Below are 17,539 nucleotides of genomic sequence, written 5' to 3'. Positions count from 1 at the left end.
ATGGTGCCAATCGACAACTAAACAATCGATTTATTAGTCGTTTCATTGATCCATTTTGCATATCGATTCTATTGGAAATTATAAAATTGGTTATATTTTCTATCCCATTTATGTGCCCAGTGATTTTTCTGATCATTTTGGTCCAATAGGAATTATCAGATCTGAAGGACAATTGTTTACTAAAATGGCCCAGTTAATGGGCATCTTTAAACATAGGATCCAATCAGACTGGTTATGACAGGAATGTTCTGTCTGGTGTCCATTCCATTCCATTCGTTGTAGTGATGGAACGCATGCACATAGTTACAGACACAACTCAGATATGTGATAATAGCCATGCATAAGCACAGTCACCGTCCATGGCACTGAGAACTGTGGTGTGTGAGTTCCCTGGAGGTGAGAGGTCCAGGGCTTGCCCGCACTTACCTCTAGGTGTCGCATGGTGGTTTGGGGGCCCCAGTGAGTGAGAGAGAACTGGGGCCCCTGGGCTGTCATGTGGACCAGTGTTTGTGATTTTAAATTTATTTTTTGCAGCTTCTAGGATGCGGTTGACAGGTGAGTGGTTAGGGAGGGGACCGTGTGGGAGATGAGCCTACACGGGGCGTCCCTGTAAACGACGCAATTCACGATTGCGTCCAACCGAAGCCTCCCACCTGAATGCTAATCTATGTAATTCCTGCTAGGTATGGTACAGCAGGCAAAGGGTGTATGACAGTGCACCTGATTGGCTGACAAGCGTCTGCTGGCCAGATAGAGGCAGGATATTGCTCTGACTGGAAGTTAGCAATTGTGTTTGTTGCAGTTGGCATTCAGTTTAGAGGTGGTGGGGTGAGTTCCCTGGAGGTGAGAGGTCCAGGGCTTGCCCGCACTTCCCTCTAGGTGTCGCATGGTGGTTTGGGGGCCCCAGTGAGTGAGAGAGACCTGGGGCCCCTGGGCTGTCATGTGGACCAGTGTTTGTGAACTGTGGTGTGTACCCAGCATTTATCCTGATCCAGGGCCCTCAACCCCTGTCGGCCCCTCTGGGTTGTCTCCCCCCCCCCCCCCCCGACTGCTCTTGATTCCCTGGGGCCCCTGTGATGTGTGCCTGTGTTGTAATAACAACATTGTGCTGACCACATGGCGCAGGAAGAGGCGGAGTTTTGGAGCACTCCAATCCCAAAACCGCTGTATGTGGACTCAGGAAGCAATGTCTGGGACACTGCTGAACAAGCGTGTCTGTCGGTGGGTACCCAAAGAAATCACCTGGGCAGCTGACGTCAGGGAGTGAGGAGAACTCTGCATTTGCACTAATTTGTGCTCTGGAGTGAAATGATCCAGGAAAGGAGTGGTGCGATATCCCCGTGGTTAGTGCTACTAACATGGTGCTGTTCCAATCACCTCCATTAGCGCTGTATGTAGTGGTCGCAGTGAGACTGGTTTGTCCGTGGCTGACGTCTGTGCGGGGATGGTCCCCTATGTTCCTGGTGTCAGTAGTGGAGATTGGAATTTGCCTCCTTCCCAATGTACCTAGAATGGGTATTTGGTGTTTGGTTTTAGTGGCAGCTGGCTCGGGGGCCCCGGGGGCTTACTTTGCTGGGGGGGGGGGGGGCCTCAGATTACCTTCGTACTGGTGCAACCATGCAGATTAAATCGGTCCTGACAATGTGATGTCATGACCATGGTCCTGACAGTTTGCTATCTGTGAACCTCATTGCATTGTGGGAAATGACAGCTAATTCAAACTGCCAAGCAAACAGTATCTCCTCACACAGACCTTACCTGACAGGACTAGGGCCTCTTGCACACTACATGCGATTCTGATTTGCGAATTTGATATGATTTTACATGCGATTCCGATTTGAGATTTTTAATCGGTATTGCATGTTGCATTTTTTTCTGCGTTTTTCTTCTTGTTTTGATAGCATCCAGGGAAAATCAAAATCTCAAATCGGAATCATAAATCGGATATACAATGTGCAGGCAGCCTGAAGCTGTGCCTGCCTGTGATACATTTCAGAATGTAAATCAGATAGAGGAAAAGTTTTACGATGGGCAAACACTGACTAACTGACTTAATTTATAAATTAATATTTAAGAAAAAAAATAAGTAGTTTTATCCATTATATTATTTTCACTGCAGTCTCTCTTTAGATATGTTAACTGTTCTGTAGTGAATTAGTAGGTCTCTAGAGTGGAGTTTATTGGGGAATGTTTTGAAATGCAGTGAGAAACAATCAGCTCTGGCATACAACCCATATGTAAAAGATATTAAAGAACTACAATCATATTTTATTAGTGCTAAATATTATAAAATCAAAACCGATTTGAATCCCGTATGAAGTGCCCTGAAACATTGCTGTAAATATATAATACATATAGTTAATTATAGATCACACCACATACACCCTATAGGCTGTGCTTGCAAGAATGCAAGGATTTTGTATCTTGATCTACTAAATATTGTTGTTGTTGTTGTATTTCTCACAGACTTTTTACAGTTTTACACCACATCCACAAACACACCCAACTTTCACAAATCTCAAAGTATTTGGTAAGACATGTGGGTTGATTTAAAGAGACTCTGAAGCGAGAATAAATCTCGCTTCAGAGCTCATAGTTAGCAGGGGCATGTGTGCCCCTGCTAAAACGCCGCTATCGCGCGGCTAAACGGGGGTCCCTTCACCCCCAAACCCACCCCCGCAAACCTTGGTCGCAAACTTGGTCGTGAATTTTTTCTTCCTGGAGGCAGGGCTAACGGCTGCAGCCCTGCCTCCAGTCGCGTCTATCAGCGGTGCATCGCCGCCTCCCCCCCGCCCCTCTCAGTGAAGGAAGAGTGAGAGGGGCGGGGGAGAGGCGGAGATACGCGCTGACAGACGTGCGTGGGGCAGGGCTGTGGCGGTTAGCCCTGCCCCAATGTGGAAGCGCTCCCCGGCTGTACGGAGGGGATTTGGGGGTGAAGGGACCCCCGTTAAGCCGCGGGATAGCGGCGTTTTAGCAGGGGCACACATGCCCCTGCTATCTATGAGGTCTGAAGCGAGATTTATTCTCGCTTCAGACTGTCTTTAAGGCCCAAAAACAGGGCATGTTGTAGACTTCTTGATGGCAGGAGCAAACTTGTGAAGATGCGCCCCCCACCCTTGGGACATATATATATATATATATATATATATATATATATATATATATATATATATATATACTCACCTAAAGGATTATTAGGAACCCCATACTAATACAGTGTTTGACCCCCTTTTGCCTCCAGAACTGCCTTAACCACTTTAAGGGCTTACGACGTCAAAAATCGTAATTTTGATCTTTACCTGTTTAATATTTGAATCCATAGGTGTGTTCTAATGCGCCCTCCGTTCTATTCCGCCTCAAATGTATCCTTTATATTCCCCCCAGGCAGCGACCCGACCCCACAGCACGGGTCGTCTCCTATGCCACATTCAAGATGGCCGCCGCAAAGATCCGCGACTGCGCAGTACGCATGGCGGAGAGTGCGGCTGCGCAGCTCTACGCCCTCGCCCAGCCGCGTACTCGCTGTCAGCGTCCTCCTACTGTGACAGCGGGCGCGCTTACAGCGAGGGCGGAGAGCTGTGCAGCCGCACTCTCCGCCATGCATACTGCGCAGCCACGGATCTTTGCGGCGGCCATCTTGAATGTGGCATAGGAGACTATCTCTATCGCAATGTATGGCGCCGATATTTTATTTGGAAATAAAGGTGCATTTTTTCAATTCGCGTCCATCATTTACAAGCCCATAATTGAAAAATTATATTAATATACTCATTTGACATGCTTATTTAAAAAGTTTAGACCCTTAGGTAACTATTTATGTTGTTGTTTTTTTGATTTGTTTTGTTTTTTGTAAAAAAAAAAAAAATTTTATTAAAACATTTATTTGAGTAATTTGTGGTGTGGGAGGTAAACAGAAAATTTTAAATGTAAAATAATGTATTTGTTTAATAAAAAAAATAGATGTGGGTGTAGTTTTACTTTTTGGCCACAGTCAAAAAGCCCTGGAAGCGTGATCGTACGCTTCCAGGAAGCATTAGGAGGACAGAAAACTTTTTGTAACTCAGAAAAACCGCAGCCTCTGATAAGGGGCTGTCGGTTTTTCTGCGGGGAGCTTCGATCAATTAATGGGATCTATAATCCCATTCATTGATCGCTGGGCTAACGGTCGGGAGTGCGCGCAGCCTATTTGGACGAGAATGTTCGTCCAGACAGGCTTAAGTGGTTAATTCTACGTGGCATTGATTCAACAAGGTGCTGAAAGCATTCTTTAGAAATGTTTGCCCATATTGATAGGATAGCATCTTGCAGTTGATGGAGATTTGTGGGAAGAACATCCAGGGCACAAAGATCCTGTTCCATCACATCCCAAAGATGCTCTATTGGGTTCAGATCTGGTGACTGTGGGGGCCATTTAGTACAGTGAACTCATTGTCATGTTCAAGAAACAAATTTGAATTGATTCAAGCATTGTGACATGGTGCAGCTGGAAGTAGCCATCAGAGGATGGGTACATGGTGGTCATGAAGGGATGGACACGGTCAGAAACAAAGCTCAATGCTCAACTTCTGTGTACTCCATAATGTCTGTCCATAACATATAACTCACAATATAAAGGTAATAGCATATAATTACTGTTGCTCCGCTCTTAATCTTAAAGACCACCTCCAGCCAAAAAAGGGCTGAATGGCAATACATATATGTAGTCTATGCACTGTGTACAGTTAGATGAACATATAAAGTTTACATCTGGAACAGTGGAAGTGGATAGAACAGATTCACATTTATATGTGTAGTAGCACCTCCTTATTTCTAAAGTACCTCACTACCATGTTCAACCTCTCCCTATCCACAGGCACCTTCCCCTCAGACTTCAAGCAGGCCATTGTACTACCCCTGCTCAAGAAACCCTCCCTCGACCCCTCGCTACCCTCCAACTACCGTCCTATCTCCCTCCTCCCCTTTTCCTCAAAACTCCTTGAGCGTCTGGTTCACAAACGCCTGACCCAGTACCTCAATGCCAACTCACTGCTAGACCCACTTCAATCTGGATTTCGGCCTGCCCACTCAACCGAAACTGCTCTCACCAAAGTGGTCAATGACCTTACCTTAGCTAAAGCTGAAGGTAAATACTCCATTCTCCTCCTCCTTGACCTTTCAGGAGCTTTTGACACAGTAGTTTAGAATCAGAAATCTTTTAATCGCCAAGCACGACTGGGTCGTGCCCGGAATTGGGTTTGGCACATACAATTGCTCAGAGAGAGAAGTGAGAGTAGTATCAACATAAGAAAAGAGCATAGTCATTCAATCCTACAGTATAAGAGCATAGACATACAAAATCATACAGTATAAGCAGTAGTACATATTAATAAGCGGTAGTCTGCAGGGTGCAGTTTAAACAGTTTTACACTAGACAGTCCATCAGGTTGGTAACTGCAGCATTTGGGGGGGGGGGGGGCAGCGTTAAAGATGCAGGGAGTTTAGAAGGTTGACTGCAGAGGGGAAAAAGGAGTCTCTATGCCTCGAAGTTCTGGTGTAAATGGCTCGAAACCTGCGGCCTGAATGGAGCTGGCTGAAAAAGCGGTGGCCCGGGTGTGAGGGGTCGCTGGCAATTCTCAGTGCTCTAAACCGTAATCTGGAGTAGTGGAGGAGGTCGAGTGAGGGGAGGGGTCTACCGATGATTCTCTCCGCTGATCGAATGACCCTCTGGAGCTTGTATCTGTCGTTGTTGGAGGAGCCAGCATACCAGACTAGGATGGATGAGCAGAGGACGGATTCAATGGTGGCTGTGTAGAAGTTCGTCAGCAGCTCCTGAGCCATGCCAAACTTCTTCAGTTGGCGGAGGAAAAACAGCCTCTGTTGTGCTTTCCTCTGGGTCAAGGCGGTGTTTGCCTTCCAGTGCAGGTCCTTAGAGATGGTAGTGCCCAGAAGGCGGACGCTAGCCACTCTTTCGACCTCTGTTCCATCAATGTAGATTGGAGGTGGAGTGGGCGCCTTCTTCCTGAAGTCCACTATCAGCTCCACGGTCTTGGCTGTGTTGAGAACCAGCCTGTTCTCCTTACACCACTGGCAAATACTGTCGACCTCACGTCGATAGTCCTGCTCGTCATTGTTTGTTATAAGGCCAACAATGGTGGTATCATCAGCGAATTTGATGACTTTTACCGAGTCCACAGTGGATCTGCAGTTGTTCGTATAGAGGGAGAACAGGATCGGTGACAGGACACAGCCTTGTGGAGCCCCTGTGTTTGTTGTCCTGGGATGAGACGAGATATCCCCCAGTTTGACAGCTTGGGACCTGTTGGTCAGGAAGTGTGTAATAAGTGAAGGGTGGGATGGACATTCAGTGCCATGAGATTGTTTTGGAGTATGCGGGAGCAGATGGTGTTAAATGCTGAGCTGAAGTCCAGCAGGAGGATTCTGACATATGTGTTCGGTTTGTCCAGGTGGTTGTTTGTAAACTCCAGGCAGATGTTGATGGCATCATCAGTGGATCTGTTCGCTCTACACGCAAACTGTAACGGATCCAGTAGCGCTGACGTAGTAAGCTTAAGGTGGGACAGGACCACCCTCTCAAAGGTTTTCATGATGACAGATGTTAATGCCACGGGCCTGTAGTTGTTCAGGTCGGAGATTCCCTGCTTATTGGGGACAGGGATGATGGTGGACCTTTTGAAGCACACTGGGACTTTGCTTTCCTGGAGGGACCTGGTGTAGATGGAGGAGAGAATAGGAGCGAGCTGCCGTGAACAGGTTTTTATGCAGGCTGGTGACACACCATCAGGGCCGGAGGCTTTCCTGGCGTTCAGAGTTCTTAGATGGCGTAAGACATCTGCCTCGCTCACAGCTGGAGGTGGTGTGCTCAGCCCTCGGTCATTATCATCAGCAGTTGAGGACTGAGCATCGGAAGGTGTTGCTAGCCCCCCCAGTGCCTCCTGGTTCTCGAACCTGCAATAGAAATTGCTGAGATTCTCGGCTAGCTCAGTGCTAGGTGTCACATGTTGTGGGGGAGGTTTGTAGTTTGTGGCTGCATTCAGACCCTTCCAGACAGTGCGTAGGTCATTTGAGCGAAGGTTGTGTCGCATCTTTTCTGCATACTCCCTCTTGGCGGCTCTCAGCTCACGTTTCAGGTTGTTTCTTGCCGTCTTGAAGTCCTCCTGGATGCCGGATTTGTGTGCGGCTTCCTTGCTTCTTCTCAGTTGCCGTATTTTGTTGGAGAACCAGGGTTTGTTATTTGGAAAGACCTTGAAGGACCTGGATGGAATGCAGGAGTCTTCACAGAATCTGATGTATGAGGAGACATTGTCCGCCCACTCATCCAGGTCTGGTGCTTCCAGGGCTTTCCAGTCTGTGCAGTCGAAGCAGGCTTGGAGTTGGAGTTTGGCCTCCCTCGACCATACTTTGGTAGACTTTAGCACTGGTTTTGCTGACTCCAGGCGCCTCCTGTAGGTGGGGATCAGGTGAATGAGGGAGTGGTCGGAGGAGCCAACAGCTGCTCGAGGGACCGCTTTATATGCGTCTTTCAGCACTGTGTAACAATGGTCAAGAGTGTTCAGGTTCCTCGTAGGGCAGGTAACATGCTGGTGGAAACGTGGCAGCTCCTGGTGAAGGTTGGCCCTATTGAAGTCTCCCAGTACAATGAACAGCGAGTCAGGAAGGGATGATTCCCACTGTGTGATGGTGTCACTCAGGTCACACAGGGCATGTTTAATTACAGCGTCAGGTGGAATGTACACTAACACGAGGACGTAGGAGGAGAACTCCCTTGGTGAGTACATCGGCCTGCAATTGACGATTAGGAGTTCGAGCTCAGGGGTGCACTTCCTGGCTAGTACGGATGTGTTAGGGCACCACCCTACTCCTCCAGTCCCTCCAGTCCATGGGCATTCACGATCTCGCCCTGTCCTGGCTTTCATCTTACTTCTCCAACCGCTCCTTCACTAACGCCTTCAATGAGTCCTTGTCCACCCCCAACCACCTCTCGGTGGGAGTCCCCCAAGGTTCGGTCCTTGGCCCCCTACTGTTCACCCTATACACATCCTCCATTGGCAAGGTTATCTCCTCCATGGGTTTTAACTATCATCTGTATGCAGATGATGCCCATGTCTACCTCCCACCCCTGACATATCCTGGACTCCGCACTCTCCTTCACTCCCCACATCCAAAACTTCACAAAGTCCTGCAACTTCCACCTTCGTAACATCTGTAAGATTCGCCCTTTCCTGACCTCTGCCACCACCAATCTCCTCATCCATGCCCTCATAATTTCCCACCTTGACTACTGCAATGCCCTGCTGTCTGGTCTCCCTATGACCCGAACAGCCCCACTGCAGTCCATCATGAATGCGGCAGCAAGAATTATCCTCTGCTCCCATCGCTCCACCACGGCGGATCCCCTCCTTGAATCTCTCCACTGGCTTCCTATCCAGTCCAGAATCAGATTCAAGATACTGTGTCTGACCTACAAATCTGTCCACAAAACCTGTCCAACCTACATTTCCAATCTTACTCAGAGGTACACACCTAGCTGCTCACTCAGCTCTTCCAATGAACTTCGCCTAACCGCCTCCCGCATCACCCAGTCCCATGCACGCGCCTCCAGGACTTCTCAAGAGCTGCTCCAACACTATGGAACTCCCTACCTCCACCCATTAGGGCAGCCCCCTCCTTCAACTTCTTCAAGAAAGCCCTCAAAACTCACTTTTTCACTCTGGCCTACTACCCTTCACAAGTGCTATAAACCCACAGCTGAACGCTGGTCCCCTACTTTTCGTGTCTTTACCTCTCCCTCTAGATTGTAAGCCATTGGGCAGGGTCCTCCTCCTTTTGTGTCCTACCTGATCATGCACCTCCATTACTGTGAACCCATGCTATGCATCTGAGTGAACCTAACTTGCCTAATCTCCATGCTCCCCTCCAGTGACTGACTAATCATTACCTTGTACTCATACTGTGCTGCATGATCTGGTCTTTCTTGTATTCATGTATTGTCATTTTGCTGTATGTCACCCCTAAATATTGTCTGTAACCTAAACTAATGTCCAGCGCTGCGTAATATTTTGGCGCTTTATAAATACAATAAATAAATAAAGTACACCCTCAGCATGGTGTCCTCCCTTCCAGACTGGTTCCCTCCTCTACCCCTCCCTCGCCTGCTCTCTGCCTGCCTGGATCAAATTACTTCTCTTTTCACAGTGTGTAGCAGAGAGGATACACATAAGAACTGCTGTAGCCTGTCTTATCCTGTCTGCTATAATTTCTATTTCAGATGTCTGCCTGCCTGCCTGCCTAGATTAGATAACATGGACATGAGGCGTGGAGTTATGACATCAATCCCCCAGCATCCTTTGCACCTATGGTTTGGAAAGAAAGAAAATGCCAGCGCCCAATTTCACACTGAGGGCGGGGGTTTCAAGCCCATATGTGGAATATAGACCCTGGGGGTGAGAAAATCACTATTATGTGTGATTGTATATATCTTGACAACTTATTAAGTTTAAAGCAAACCATAATTTATAATTTAGGTACTTTTTTTTTTTTTTTTTTTTTTATTAAAAAAAAGAAAAGAAAATCAGATCGGACCTGTCGGAAAGCATTTATCCGCTGAAAAAACTCTTCCTGTATTCCAAGCATAATACATTATCTAGCTGTGCACATGCAGTAATTAGAAGAATGCCTGCGACATATGTAATTTCCAGCTAGATTTCGCATGGTGTGTACCAAGCACAATTGTTAGAGAGCGCAGTTTTTTTCTATGGACCCTGCAGGCAAGCCCGTGCTCTGCATTATGCTGTGTACATTTGCCAGCTTGCCCACTCTCTACTTGCTCTGTTATTGCCGCTGCCTGAAGCACGTGGTTCACATTGCCTTATACAATAACTGGCCCCGCCCAGAAATAACAATGGAAACACTTCAATTTGCATTGCTGCAATATTGCAGTGATAGAAGCTCATCTTGATTACTTTCAAGCAGAAAATCCAATGTGAGTGTGTGCTACAGACCTCCCTTTCCTTAGGCCTGGTTAAGCCTATGCAGTCAGTGCTCTATCCTCCTGTGGGTCACCAATCCACATTTATTGATAACACTTTCAAGCAGAAGGCATGAACCCTAGTGATGTTCAGGTATCCTCTGTTTTCAATGCTTACATTTCTAGTTTATTTTCATCTTTGGGCTTTCACTAGTAGCTGAGGTTTAATTAACACTTGTGTGAGGTTGTTTGTGCAATGTGCGTGTGTGAGTTGATGTGTCCACACAATTTTTCCATACACCAAGGATCCAATGTAAGCCCCATCTGTGTTAGATTCCATTCTCTGTAATTCCAGTTACCCTGTCCCTGTAATTCTATAATGATAGCATAGGCTCTTACAGACTTGCATTGCCTGACCCCGCCCCATCTTCCATTCACGTTCTTAACCTCTGCCTGAACCTGGCTACTACTGTCTGATACCAGTCTCATTGCCAGCCTGAAACTAATTATTGCTGCTTGCCATCTGTTTAAACTTTGTCTTGTATCCAGCCATATCTGCCAGTCGCCAGCATCTGCTACAGGTTGAACTCCAAGTACTTGAAAGACATCTCAGCTCACCTTTAAAGCGGACCTGAACTCAGAACTTCCTCTCTGTTCTAAAAGATATGCAACTGCGAAATAACATTTAAACAAAAAAAATGTCTGTTACAGCTGATAAAAATCCTAAAATAAATCTTCACTGTTTCTACTTCTTGATTCATGGAAGCAGACATATTGTTAACAACCTGTGCTTTCAAATGAGCCTATCTGCCATCTCTGCCGTGGCAGTCATGTAACACAGAGAGAGATCAAATTAAAACCTGTGATTAGACACAAATGAGGGGGATTAAACCGGCTAAACTGTTTAAATACATACAGGGTGCATTTCTCTATGTTTTCCTTTTGTCCTCTGCAAGAGTTCAGGTCCACTTTAACTACCAGCCACTGTCTGAGTGGTCCTATGCCATTTACAGGCTTTAAATGCACAATCAGACTTTGTAAACGTAACTTAATGATTTTCAAGCAATTGCCATCAGGGGCGAGCCTGGGCGGGTGCAAGGCACCCAGGCGCCTGCCTCTGAGAGGCGCCGCCCGGCCGCTGCTCTCCCCCTGACTGTGGCCGCCGATCTCCCCCTGTGGCCGAAGCTCGCTCGCTTTCTACAGCCGCCGGCGCCGCCGCGTCAGACCTCGATCAGGCGGGCGGGCGCTAGGACCTAGCACGCCGCACTGATATGCGGAAGTGACATCACTTCCGCATATGGTCGGGTCGCCCGCTGATTGAGGTCTGAAGCTAATGCAAGGTGAGGGGGGAGCGGCGGCAGCGGCTAGAGGGGAGGGGAGCGCTCCTGTCACTAACTACCTGAACGGGGACCCTATACCCCCTGGCTACCTAGACTGGGCACATATACCCCCTGGCTACCTAGACTGGGCACATATACCCCCTGGCTACCTAGACTGGGCACATATACCCCCTGGCTACCTAGACTGGGCACATATACCCCCTGGCTACCTAGACTGGGCACATATACCCCCTGGCTACCTAGACTGGGCACATATACCCCCTGGCTACCTAGACTGGGCACATATACCCCCTGGCTACCTAGACTGGGCACATATACCCCCTGGCTACCTAGACTGGGCACATATTCCCCCTGGCTACCTAGACTGGGCACATATACCCCCTGGCTACCTAGACTGGGCACATATACCCCCTGGCTACCTAGACTGGGCACATATACCCCCTGGCTACCTAGACTGAGCACATATACCCCCTGGCTACCTAGACTGGGCACATATACCCCCTGGCTACCTAGACTGGGCACATATACCCCCTGGCTACATATGCTGGGCACATATACCCCCTGGCTACATATGCTGGGCACATATACCCCCTGGCTACATATGCTGGGCACATATACCCCCTGGCTACATATGCTGGGCACATATTCCCCCTGGCTACCTATGCTTGGCACATATACCCCCTGGCTACCTATGCTGGGCACATATACCCCCTGGCTACCTATGCTGGGCACATATACCCCCTGGCTACCTATGCTGGGCACATATACCCCCTGGCTACCTATGCTGGGCACATATACCCCCTGGCTACCTATGCTGGGCACATATACCCCCTGGCTACCTATGCTGGGCACATATACCCCCTGGCTACCTATGCTGGGCACATATACCCCCTGGCTACCTATGCTGGGCACATATACCCCCTGGCTACCTATGCTGGGACATATACCCCTGCCTACATATACTGGGGACATATACCCCTGCCTACATATACTGGGCACATATATCCCTGGCTATATATTCTGGGGACACTGGCTGTTTATCATTATGTGCATTTACTGGTGAAAATCTGTCTCTTATGTGCATTTGCTGGTGAAAAGCTGTCTCTTGTTATGTGCATTTACTGGTGAAAAGCTGTCTCTTGTTATGTGCATTTACTGGTGGAAAGCGGTCTCTTGTTATGTGCATTTACTGGTGAAAAGCGGTCTCTTGTTATGTGCATTTACTGGTGAAAAGCGGTCTCTTGTTATGTGCATTTAGTGGGAAAATTTTGTCAGTAAAAATCTTTTGTCAGTAAATTTTTAGGTATTTGTCAGTAAAAAATAACGTGAAAGGGTGGTAACACTGGCAGGCTGCGTGGCGCAACGGGAAAGATTCAGGCAGCCCACCTTGGGCTTGGCAGGGGGGAGGAGCCGACGTCAGCGAGGGAGAGTAGGGTGGCCGCAGGCAGCCATAAATACGCAGTGTGTGACTGCGTCGCACTCGCAGAGCCTCTCAGCCCAGCGAGTCAGTCCAGAGACTAGCAGACTCGCAGGCAGCCAAAGCCAGCCAGGAGCAAGCCCATGGAAGAGGGGTAGGAATGGGGTATCACATGCATGCGTAAAGAGGTGGAAGGTGTGGGTGTGATTAGGCAGGACATGGGTGTGGTTATGTGGTTGGGCGCGGTTAATTTAACCACTCCCATAGGCGCCAGAGAAAATCTTGCACCCAGGTGCCAGGCACCCCAGGCTCACCCCTGATTGCCATACTTCTTAAAATAAATATCTCACATATCTTTAACTCAATAAATATTACTTGACAAAAATGTAGACATACTTCCAACAGGAGATTATATTTTATTTACTGACTACCATCAGAAATGCTAATAAAAAAACAACGGCAGAATGAAAAGTGTCAACTCAACCATCTTATAATCACATAAACATGGCATACAGTTTAGAAATGACTGGTAAAATTACTGGAATCTACATACTGTAGATGTTTTAAAGCAAAACTTCTCTCTCCTATTATTTTTGAATACATACTATACAGTAAATTTGCAATAACCTCTCTGGACTGTGGTCCCTTATGGGCCAGAACATTTTTTTTTTCATTTTTTATTCTGTGATCACTGTGATTGGCTCACAGAGCACGGTTGTCATTTTTCCCGATTGCAATTGTTGTGTGCCTGCTGCATTTTTTGCGGAGCATAGGAAAATTGCATATGAATCGGCTGATATGCATTTTTTTCCCGCAATTCAGCTATGCAAAATATTTTCCTGCCCTGTTCCCCCACCCACCAGAAAATTAACTGCAATTGTACACTCGACGGATCAGACGGAAACTGTGGTAGAATTGCGGTAGTAGAAAATGAGAGAAATGCCATTGAATAACATGAAATCCTGTTTCTCAGTGGAAAAAAACCCTTACACAACCCACACATAAATTGGAAATCCCTTTATAATTGTTTTAGTGAAAACCGGTGGATGAGGTGATACCATCTATTGGCTAACTCAACAGACTGAAAATACAGTTATTCCAAACCTTTATGTTTCTTAATCAAGCTTGATGTCTGATGATATGTACTTTGCTGGATATAAAGAACATTTTTTACTTGTCTTTGTAATGTCCTTTTAATGCTTTGTATGTCTTTTCTGTTATTGGTAAACTCTATGTACATCATCAGTTTCTCTTATCAAAGACATCACTGTGCAGATCTGTTTGCATGTCTCCTGCAGAGGCTCTATTTGTTGCCTTTGGCTCCATCTGTCATTTGTTGTAGGTTTTGACAATGTTCTTTTTTTCTTACTTCAGCATATTGCAATGTTTGTGCTTTACTTGTACTTTTTTTTGTTAATGTTTTCCCTGGGTTGCTAAAAAAGTTACATCAGGAAGAGCGGTGAAATTAGCCTGTGTTCACTTCAAACACTGTCATGTGCAATGGATTTGAGGAGAACTTTATTTTAATGGAAATATGCACAAAAACTTTTTTAAAAAACTACTGTTCTGGCAAAATAAAGAAATGGAAAGAACATTTTTATATCGGTTTATAGATCCTCATTGCCTCTTCAGCAATCTCCAGCTGCCTGAGCACTCACTTCCCATCCTCCGCTGCAGGCTCATGTGACAGGCTAACTGGGAGTGATCAGACCACTATAAGTCACTGAGGAGGAGATGAGGGCGTACATGAAAAAAGGCCCCCCAGAAGTGTGGACACCTAGGAATAAGGGATATAAGAATATCGGTAAATTTACCAATATTGTACTCTTGCAGTGCTATTTACGATAGTAAAATATTGGTAGATGATACTGATATTTTACTACAGCCAAAGCTAACTCTAGTCTCACACAGAACCCTCCTTCTACCGATGCCTATCCCTAACCACACACACCCTGGATGCCTAACAATAACTGTCCCCCCTCAATGCCTAACCTCAACCACCCCCCCATGCCCAACCTTAACTACCCTGCCCACCTCATCTTAACCAACCTCCCTTCAAGTGCCTGTTATTTTTGGTTGTATTTTGTATTGCGGGCAGCCCCAGTGCCCACCATTTATCAGGCGTTGCGGGCGCCCATATTTCCACCAATAGCTGTTATTTATTCGGAAGCCTTATAAGTAGTTACAGTACCTGAAATGTGTGTGTGTGTGGGGGGGGGGGGGGCGGATTCTTACAATTTAGAATTTCCTGAAAGTAAGTTGTAAATGCGTCTCTGTGCACACGATTGGATGTTTGTTATGCTCGCAGGTTCACCTGACAGCTCTTCACTGCACATCTCCTTTAGTAAATCACCCCTCGTGTGTTTGTATGGGTTCATTTAGTTTAATTTACCTTTTAATAGGCTTTTTAATGAGCATGGAAGAAGAGGCTGGCCAGCTAGTGACAAACCTTGACCCTGGAATTGATTTCACTTAATAAGCTGCTACATTGCAGCTCACTCTGTGAATTCTTTAGGTTATGGTTTTAAATTTGTTAGCAAAGGTTTTAAGGCTTATTTAAATTGTTTCCCGATGTGTTCCAGGCTTCACCTTGTATTTATTGTATTGATTTCCAAAACCCAGCTTGTTTAATGTACACCTAATAGACTGTAATCATTTAGTATAGGGCCCATTTTTATGGCTGTTTGAAAATGCATACATTTTCATGTGTCTAACACAGCATGTGCTTCTTTTCTTGCCCATTGTGTGCATTTTATGTGCCAAAACTCACGTTTTCTCTGCATGTATTACAATTCATTCCTATGGAATGCGCCTCAGTCAGCAAGTGTGAATTAAATAGAAATACAGCATATGAAAACATTTGCATGAACTGTACCAATAAAAGCATGGTAGAAATCTCTTCTTGTTAATTGGTTTTAAATTAATTTATTTTAAGGATGTTTTGCCTAATGTGTAAGTATGTAAATAATCACCAAGGCAGTAGCAAAAAAAGGACAGTTGTAAACTCCAACAGGTATATTATTATCATTATTATTTATATAATGCTGACATGCTTTGCAATGTTTTGACACTAGATCTCCCTTAGAAGGTCTCTGACTCTAATCCCTTCCATAATCATATGTCCATTATAGTCTAGGATCAGTTAAGAGGGGAACTAGTTAACCTATCTGTATGTTTTTTGGGAAGTGAGAGGAAACCGGAGTTGCCGGAGAAAACGCACACAGATACAAGGAGAACATACCAACTCTGTGTGGATAGTGCTCTGGCTGCAATTCGAATCGGGGACCCAATGCTGCAAAGGCCCATCTTGCATGTTCTAACTTTTCTTGCAAAAGGATGTAAAAGCTGACTGCTAGTAAAAGAGTAAGGCGAGGTAGAATTTCCATGGAAACAACTGAATTTTTTTTTTCCACCAGGCTTATTTTGAAGCTGCCATTGAGGATTCCAATTGGTCCAATCATATGGGTCAAAGGGAAGCCTTGGTGAGATAGTCAAATATGATGATTCTTAAGGCTCATACACACATCAGACCATAGTCTTTGGAAAATGAAAGATCACAGACCAATTTTACCCCTTTCCATGTAGTATGAGAGCCATACCTACACAGTCTATTCTATGGAGCTGAACTCCCCATCAGACAGAAATCTTTGCAAGATTCTGCACACAAAGATGCTGTAGACATTCAAAAGATCAGTATCTGCAAAAGATCTGTTCCTGCAAAAGATCCGTTCCTGCAAAATGCATTCATAGTCTATGATATCTGCAGATCATCATACACACCTTGTTTAACAGACATTCATCTGCAGATCAGATCCACCAGGATGGATTTTTAAATCTGCAGATGATTGTCTGATCTGCAGATGAATGTCAGTTAAACAAGGTGTGTACGATGATCTGCAGATCTCATAGACTATGAATGCATTTTGCAGGAACGGATCTTTGGCAGGAACAGATCTTTTGCAGATACTGATCTTTTGTGTCTGTACAGCATCTTTGTGTTCAGCATCTTGCAAAGATATTTTTCTGAAGGGGAGTTCAGCTCCATAGAATAGACTGTGAAGGTATGGCTCTCATACTACATGAGGGGTGGTAAGATTGGTCTGTGATCTTTCATTTTCCAAAGACTATAGTCTGATGTGTGTATGAGCCTTTAGGCTGGGTGGTAGTTCTTCAATTAAAGGACCACTATCACGAAAATCATAAAATGTACAATACGTGTAAACACATTCAAATGAGAAGTACATTTCTTACAGATTAAAATGAGGCATAAATTACTTTTCTCCTATGTTGCTGTCACAGTATGTAGTCGAAATCTGACAGAACCAAAAGGTTTCGGAGTAGCCCATCTTCTCATGGGCGGTTCTCAGGGCTTTCTTTATTTTCAAAAGCACTTAGCGAATGGCAGTTGCTCAGTTCAACTGCCAAAAGAGTGAGCAGGAATGCTGGCCAGCATATTTGTATAAATCCTTTTTAGGGAGTGTCTTCATAAAGAATAAAGGCCATGCTGAGAATCCCCAATGAAGAGATGGACTCGCCCCCAGAATCTGTCTGTTCTGTCAGATTTCTACTACCTACTGTAAATGACAGCAACATAGGAGAAAAGTTATTTATGGCTCATTTTACTCTGGAAGAAATGTACTTCTTATTTGTATGTATTTACGTGTATTTTAAATCTTACATTTTTTGCGATAGTGGTCCTTTAAGCAAGATAAACTAGAGAAGAACCAAAATGAAAAACAGAAGAAAAAAACATTTGGAAAATAAATGGTCCCGGCGAAGCGCTGAATATTGTGGTGCGAAATGGACGTCGACCTGCAC

At 45.7% G+C, this 17,539-nt stretch overlaps 1 protein-coding gene across 11 annotated transcripts in view; it reads left to right on the top strand.

Moving 5' to 3' along the window:
- CALCOCO2 (calcium binding and coiled-coil domain 2) overlaps nt 1-17,539 on the top strand; it is a 755,339-nt gene that overhangs the window by 137,329 nt on the left and 600,471 nt on the right. Inside the window, exon 3 of one of the 11 annotated variants that reach the window (XM_068263855.1) lies at nt 9,266-9,440. The exons of the other annotated variants lie outside the window; for them this stretch is intronic. The gene's annotated coding sequence lies outside the window, so the exon portion shown is untranslated. The remainder of the gene's footprint in view (nt 1-9,265; nt 9,441-17,539) is intronic. 11 annotated transcript variants of the gene reach the window in all.

The sequence above is a fragment of the Hyperolius riggenbachi genome, chromosome 12 (genome assembly GCF_040937935.1).
Source record: "Hyperolius riggenbachi isolate aHypRig1 chromosome 12, aHypRig1.pri, whole genome shotgun sequence".
Taxonomy (NCBI): domain Eukaryota; kingdom Metazoa; phylum Chordata; class Amphibia; order Anura; family Hyperoliidae; genus Hyperolius; species Hyperolius riggenbachi.
Note: the sequence above shows the minus strand (reverse complement) of the source record. Positions and strands in the feature narration are given on the sequence as shown.